Consider the following 7,865-nt stretch of genomic DNA (forward strand, 5'->3'; position numbering starts at 1 on the left):
TATTGTCAATTAATTACAAGAGACTGGGGCTGGTCTTTGACGTGTTTGACAGACGGTAGGAGTTGCCCATAAATAGAAGGCGTGTGACGTGGTTTTTTCAAGTCTCAGGTGCTGATTTAGTCAGGGAAGTAGTAGTAAAGGGGCTTACAACTTGTATTATAAGTTTTATTTTAAGCAAGAATATTTCAAATTATAATATAATACAGTGTGCTTGAATATATATTCAAATGCTAAGCTAGTTTTCGTAAGCAGATTTCAACCTTTTGTTAAGTTTTGATCCCCTTTTCAACAACGCCCCTGGTTCTTCTGCACTTGCCTCTGCCGTTGGCCTTTAGCATCGTGGCTAAGCTGCCTAAATGGCTCAAAGCGATCTAACCAGACATTTGCATAGTGCAAGAGCCAGTCTGGCAAACGGCTACAACAATTGCTGCTGGCATGTGAACGGCGTTTGAGGTAATAAACGTATGTAATAATAATGAATTTTAATGTCGCATTAACAATTCTTGCATTTTAATTGGTCCACCCAAACGATAGCGACTGGATCCGAATCCGAATCAGAATCGAAATCGGAGGCTAAAGCCATGTGGGCTGGCATAAATTTTCGCTGTTGATATGATTTAGTGACATGGAACAATGCACTGGAATTTATGGCAAAAGCTCCCCAATGCATTTAAGCGGATTATGTCAGAGCTCTGCGGTTTGGCGTGTAAATAAAATTCAGCTGTAATTTGTCAGCAAACATGACAAAATCGGCTAACTTATTCTTTCTGTCGCGGCCATTCGAATGTTCGGAAAATGTTAATGAATGCACAAATCATTCGAGAATGTTGCTCTCCGTATGCAAAAAAAAAAACAAAAAGGGGGCGTATCCACAGCCATCGATAAGCGACAAACTGGGGGCGTTACCAATCGGTTGGCGAGGGTATATAGATCTACAAATTGCGTCCAAGGCGCTGGCCTGCACTTCCATTAGGGAATCTGCTCAATCAGTGTCAACGATAAACTAATTTTTATTGCCCAACGGTGGGCCGTACAGAGTGGAAATACTCTCTAAATAATTTAGTTATATCCGTGATCACAAAAAAAAACCAATTTAATCCAACAAGACTTTGTTTCACTTGTCCAATTCACAATAGGCTTAGGTAGTTACAAAGAGCAATTAACAATCATTAATTAAATGAAATTATATGTGTTATTTATTCCCTACAATAAAAAGACAATGAGGTAAAGTATAAGGTAAGTATAACTATTAAGATACTTTATAGTTGCTTTAATGGCAGAGTATTTCGTAAGCCTCTTTTTTTGTAAGCCCAACACACACAGCTTTTTGCTTCGCCCCCGGGCTGTCATTATTTTGCCTTTTGGCCGGGTCGTAAAAGTTTTTTATTTGCGATGGCGCTACAAGCAATGGGTGGATCTTCATTAGTGCTAAAATGGTATTCCAATTTGTAGCCACCGGCTACCTTGCGCCGCCCAAGCCACTCGCTGTCTTGACCACCAGCACCTTTAAAGGTTCAGAGATGCCAAATGTTAGCTGAGTTATGCGGATTATTTTATCTAAATGGCTTTAAGCTGCATTCAACGACAAGCCAATGTGCTTTAAATTTATTAACTAAAATTCCGTTGCCTTAAGCTTAATTTAATAGTTTTAATATGCTTAAAAAGCTAGATTTTTGTGAAAGGCATGGAGTGGTACAGTACAACGATGACGATCTGATGTTAAGCCTCTCATATCTCATATTCAGTTTATAGCCAGTTAGCTGCCACTGTTGGCCATCTTCCATGGAAATGCGGACTTCAGGGCGATCGTCCCGGTTGGACTTTGTTTATGAAGTCGTAAAGAGCACTCCCCTGGACCTTTTCCTCTGGCTTTTCACTTCGCATTCCTGCCGCAGGTGCGATGCGGCTCTCATCCAGCAGCAAGTGCATCTGCAGCAGCAGCAGCATCAGCATCAGCATCTGTCACATGCAATTAGAAGTGCGCACCACACACTAATTAACTGCAAGGCGCAAGGCCTCCGCCGCTCACCTTTTGAAGTGAAAGCCCCACCCCTTTTGGAGCATCCTTATAATGTTGCAGCGCCACTCGAGCATTTCCCCGAGGCAGGGACGACACAGCAGTTTGTCAACAGGAGACACGCGAAATGAAAAGAAATTGCCACTGTCTGCCGATGGTTTGCTTTTTGCGCCTGGCAGCGGGCTCAGAAAAAGGGGGAAAATTCAGAGGGAAAATGAAGAGACAGGAGAAAAATGTAAAGCCAAGGAAACGCAGCCATCTGCACGAATTGTAATTGAAAAGATTTCCCTTGAAGGAATTACAAGAGCGTGGCGCAGGATCCCTACCATTCCTTTCCTTTCCTTCCTGCCTTTTCCCCGGAGAAAGCTACGAATTTAATAAGGACACCCGCGGCGAGTTTATATTGTACTTTGTGTGAAAAATAATAGTTTTCTAACCAGACTGAATTGGCCAGCGGCGATGGCAGAAATTTTCGGATGTCGGTGGGGTGCCAATGTGGGCTTGCAAATAATTTTATTAACCGGAAAATATTCGCCAAGGCGGCGCAACGAAATGCCCTCAAAAATGCCGCATAATGAAGAAGTATTTATCAGTGAGCCAAAGCCAGCTGGAATTTAACATTCGGCTTAAAGGCATTTTCATTTAGACCTTCCCCCTGCCACAGACTGCATTTATAGCGTTCTCTTCGCTTTTCCTCTGACTTTCTGCGGTTTGCAAATGTGGCAATGGCAAATGGAAAAGCTGAGGCATTTTTTAATGAAATCCCCGAAGGGGAGTCAGCCACAAGAACTCTCAGATGAGCTGCAAGTGAAATTGATGCGCAAGGAGAGGTGCACTTTCCTCTGGAATGCAACTCAACTCGAATGAAAATGCTTCAACTTGCAGTTGTCCTTCGTTATAGGGTTAAAAGTAAAAAACAATAAACTATAAATTCATTTAACATATCTTATTTAAACTATATCACCTTTGATCAATTTCAAATCATTGAATCAAATTGAAATCAAATTGAGAAGAGGACTTACGATTTATTTCTGTTTACTTTAAATAAGTGATTTCTTAGACAAATAAAGTTATGTTTATTTTTACTCTTAATTTTGAAGTGTTCATTTCCTTGAATGTAGGGAAACACTCTCGCTTTGGTGACTGTACATCTATTTCTATTTTTTACTGTTTTTCTTTTTTTTTGTATTTTTAGCTTTTTGGCTGAAACGAACTTCTTCTGGTTGGCTTGGCTGCGTCTGCGGCATTTTCATTTGGCATTTTCCGTGGCCTCAAGAGGCGGGGACACACAAAAGGGTCAGAAAAGTGGGAGTCGGAAAAGCCCACGGGAGGCGCCAATGAACTCAGGTGGCAAATTAAAGTATTAAAATAATTACTTGGCTGCCACAGACAATGCAATTATGAGCAGCAAATTGGCGGCGATGGGCGGGGAAAGCCCTCAGGGGTGATAATTTGTCAAAACCCCCATTCCAGCCCAGCCCCTTTTCTGTTCGTTTCTAATGAGAGTATCAACAATCAATATCTCAATCAATAGGGAACCGCACAATCGATCAGTGCAACAAAAGTGGCCAAAATTGTAGCAGCAACAACAGCCGCTAAGTGAGCATTGATCGAACCCCGAACCCCGTTCCTGACCCCCGAACCCTGCACTCTGAACCCTTTGCCCTGACTTTGTGCCAGGGGTGAGATTCAGCAGGGGTGCAACCCCTCACAGTTTTTTTTTTATCTTTTGTTTTTTTCTTTTTTTGTATTTTAGCGGAGGAGAAAAAGGTTAATAGGCTTACTTTTTTGCCGTCCACTTTTGTTGATTGTGAAATTTGCTCGAGCACTTGAAACTGACAATTTTGTGACTCTGCTTTATTGACTTCCTACCGTCAAAATCCCATTTGTTTGTCAATAAATTTTGCAAAAAAGAATACGTGGAAAATGGTAAAACTGGAGGGAGGAAAATAGATATAGAAGCCATCCTCCTGTTGCTATTTCTCCATCTTTTTTTTCCTCCGACGCTGGTTGATTGATGTTCTCACGTTGCCAAACAGATTAATGTGGTTTCAAGTTAGTGGACGATTTTGATGGATGCTGATGAAGTTGTCTAAGCGGGGAAATCTACCGGAAAATGTCGCCTTAATTGGTGGATAGTTGATGGTTTGCCAAGCTCTATTAATCAACCGAATTCGAGAAGAGATAAATGGGCTCTAAGCTTGGAAAGAAGTGAATGAAAATGGTATTATGCTAGATTTATTGAGTACCTAAGTAATTAAATGGAAAATGACTTTCACTAATATTTTTAAATAAAATTTTATTAGTAGGTCTTTAAAAGGACAAGCTGAAATGAGCATAAGTTTTTAATTTAAAAATTTTCTTATTGTATTTATTGAATTTATCAAAACCATTGTGATTATATTGATTTAGTTCGCTTAATTACTGACAAGGACTGTTCTTACGGAGTATAGAGCTTAGATATCTATGCGTTATCATTTTCATTAGTGAACTTTCTAGATTTTGAATTTATTTTAGCTTTAAGCACATATTCCCCTAAGTACTGTTGCCTCTCCTCGTAATCCAACTTGATCCCGCGGCATTTATCCGAATTCGCTTCACCGGATCTGGATTTCCACTCGACAAGAGCGGGGGGCATTAAAGTCCGATTTTTGTACGCTACTTTGAGTCAAAATTTATAACACTAAATGCAGCCGACAGCTTGTCAGTGGCAATGCGCTTTTAAGCTAACAAGCGTGAGTCAAGCGGGGCGAAACAACCAGAGACAATAACAACAACAGGCCAGAATCCATTTACATTAAAATTTATAGAGCATAAAGTGAGCGCTTTTTTATTTTAATTTCATTTCATTTCCAGTGAACAGAGCACCCCGTAAGGAGGACACAAAAAATTGTTACAGTTTGACTATAAAATTACAAATTTTCTGTTTTTTTGGCATCCTTTTCGGGTCCTTTATTGTTGAAAGAGAATATGTCAGCATGTGATTCCAAAAGAGAAAAAAAGCAAATGACAAAAAAAAATGGGAAAAAAAGATTTTAATAAAAACCAACCGGAAATTATGTGCGTAAGGCAGTTGAAGAGGGGGGGCAGGGGGAGGAAACCGTTGCCATGAGGTATACATATTCACCTATATAGACCATAAGTACGCAGCACAATATTGTTGCCAGGACGAAGGATTTTTTTCGGCATTTTCTCTTGCTTTTTTTTTTTGCATTTGGTGTTGTGTTCCTCACTATTTTAATTTTTCCGCGTCGCTTTCTGTGCGGCACGAACAATTGAATTATTTCAGTACGTGGAAAAAACGAGGGGTGGGCATTTGCCCATTAGCCCAGTGCCACCCCACGATCATCGGCGGAATTCATAGCCCGAAAACCCAGGAGGGATTCCCCTGCTCATCGACGCCTCGCCGAAATAACAAGGAAAAAAAATCCTTAAAAAAATGACAATAAACGGGGCAGGGAAAAAAATTTGTTACAAAAGTTGTACGACGTGACCGTTGGCAAGTTTCTCCATTTTTTTCACATTCTATTATAATTTTTTTCAACAAATTTTTAGACGACTTGATTGGAATGTCAGATAAAGTCAAATGGATTTCAGCGTAAATTAAGTTGCCACAGAAATGGAGAATTTCATCCAGCTGCTGGCAGGAATATTTTTTTTTGAGATCTACAGATTTAATGGTAAAAATAATAATTGAGAGAGGTAACAACGAATTTGACATTCGTTTAAAACCTAACTTTAGCTTCCTGAATATATGTTTTATTCTAGCTTAAATATTACTATTATTGTTCGTATTAGTTTTTCTTTATTATTAAAATTGCTTTATTTATTATTTTACTATCTCGAAATAGTTCAAGTCAGCATCATAAATCCAAAGTCGAAACAGCTTCAAGGCTTTGGCTGTTTCTTATAATAATCCCTGATCCTTTGCGTTAGAACTGTTACTTTTGTTGAGATGGGCTGCCTTTTTCAGAAAGAATAACATTGCATGATATGGAACCGGTTCGACCGGTTTCCTTGACGAATTATTGTGGTATTTTTTATAAAAATATTTGATCCATTTCGCATATGAATATCCCGGGACAGGGAATAAATTAAACCCCTTTTTCGGGATGCAGCTGGACAAGTTTCGGGTGAATTCAGGTAGGATTTCAATAAAAATCGGTGGAGGGAGGTAGGGCAAGTAGATCAGCATCCTTTGGGCCCCTCTTGACACAATCGCAATCAGAATCCCAAACACGGAAACTGGAAAAATAGAAAACAGAGATGATCGCCACATTGTGAGAACACAATCGGCAAACGCCAGTCACAAAAACCGATCTCCATTCATTACGAGGCATTCATCTTTCACCTTTTTTGATTTTTTTTTATTGTATTACTTCACCCTTTCACCGAACCGAACCGCGTTGACAAAACTGTTGCCTTAGTGCCTAATGCCGCATTATCCTTCGGCTCGGGATTGTGTCCTGTGTGTCCTGTGAAGTGACATTCCGTCTAATTTGAATACTGCTACCGCCGCCGTCGTTTCCCACGATTTATGCTTATGATTTGCCAGCGGTCCTTTTCTTAGGCCTCTCTCCTCTCCACTCGACAATCCCATCCCAAATCCTGCTCATTCTATGCTAATGCAGTTGCCATAAATTCGCTTCCTTCAGACCTGGTGGTCCTTTCTACAGGTTCGCCATCCTTGCGAGTGTGTTCCCCTTTGGAACTCATATTCGAATGAGGCCCTTTTGTCTGAGGCTCGTAATTGCCGTAGAAATTATTTACACATTTTTAATTGGCTCTCAAGTGGTCGCGCACCTCCTGCTGGTATTTCGCTATTTCTTCTTAAATCGATTTCTGGAAACTCCTCATTAGCGACAAACGGCGCTTTCTTTATTCAGATCTTCAGGCTACTTGGTGGCTAAATGTTAAATTATTTAAATTTCTGCTTGATATTTAACCAATTATGTGAAAGCAAAGAAATCACAACATATTTGTGAACTCACGAATGAATGGCAAAAAGCTTAAAAGGGTGGATTTAATAGCTAACAGCATTGTTTAAATTATTCTTTTTAAGTGTAGTACCATTCTTATTATAAGACATATTACAAGTATGTTAAAATATTCTATGCTTTTCCTTGAGCTGGCAGTTAGATCTTCCTATGGCTCACTTATGACCACTTTGCAGTGACAGTGAAATGATCTACCATTTGGTAGCATTTGAGTGCCACTTTGCGGCGGCACTTTTGACCTAGTCCTTTAATTTGGAACCGCCTCCGATTGATTGTCCCGCCCTGCGAGGGGCACTTGTGGGGTTTTGAGGCTGCGTGGAAACCCTGTAGAGTATCATTTGCTTTGCCGACTCGGGGAGAGCGAGTGAAAAACGCTAAAAATAAAAAAAAAGTAATTATGCCGACTAAGAGCTTCATCAGACATCCCATTATGCGGCCTGCACTCGACACAAACACACAAACACACACATGCCTCCGCCGAAGGAAACAAAAGCTGGGTGGGCCACCTTTGTGCGCGCCACAGCGGCCCCGCCCACTGCACGCCCCCTTTTCGACGTCATCATAAATGTTTGCATATGAAGTGCAGGGCGATGGAAGAAATGGGGGTGTGGCATGCACTTGAGCTGAGGCATTGAAAAGAGGAGAAAAACCTTGCGTTGGGATTAAAAATGCAGCGCATTGAATTTGCACAGCCTCCGCAATCCCTTCCCCTGATTTTTTTCGTTTTACCACCGCCTGCCTCCATTTGCAACAAATAATGATGCACTTGAAAACCTCTCTGTGTGTGTGTGTGCAAAACAACAGCGGTAGCAGTTGCACAAAAAAAAAAGAGAAATACCGAGGAAAATATA

The sequence above is a fragment of the Drosophila teissieri genome, chromosome 3L, assembly GCF_016746235.2.
Source record: "Drosophila teissieri strain GT53w chromosome 3L, Prin_Dtei_1.1, whole genome shotgun sequence".
Taxonomy (NCBI): Eukaryota; Metazoa; Arthropoda; class Insecta; order Diptera; family Drosophilidae; genus Drosophila; species Drosophila teissieri.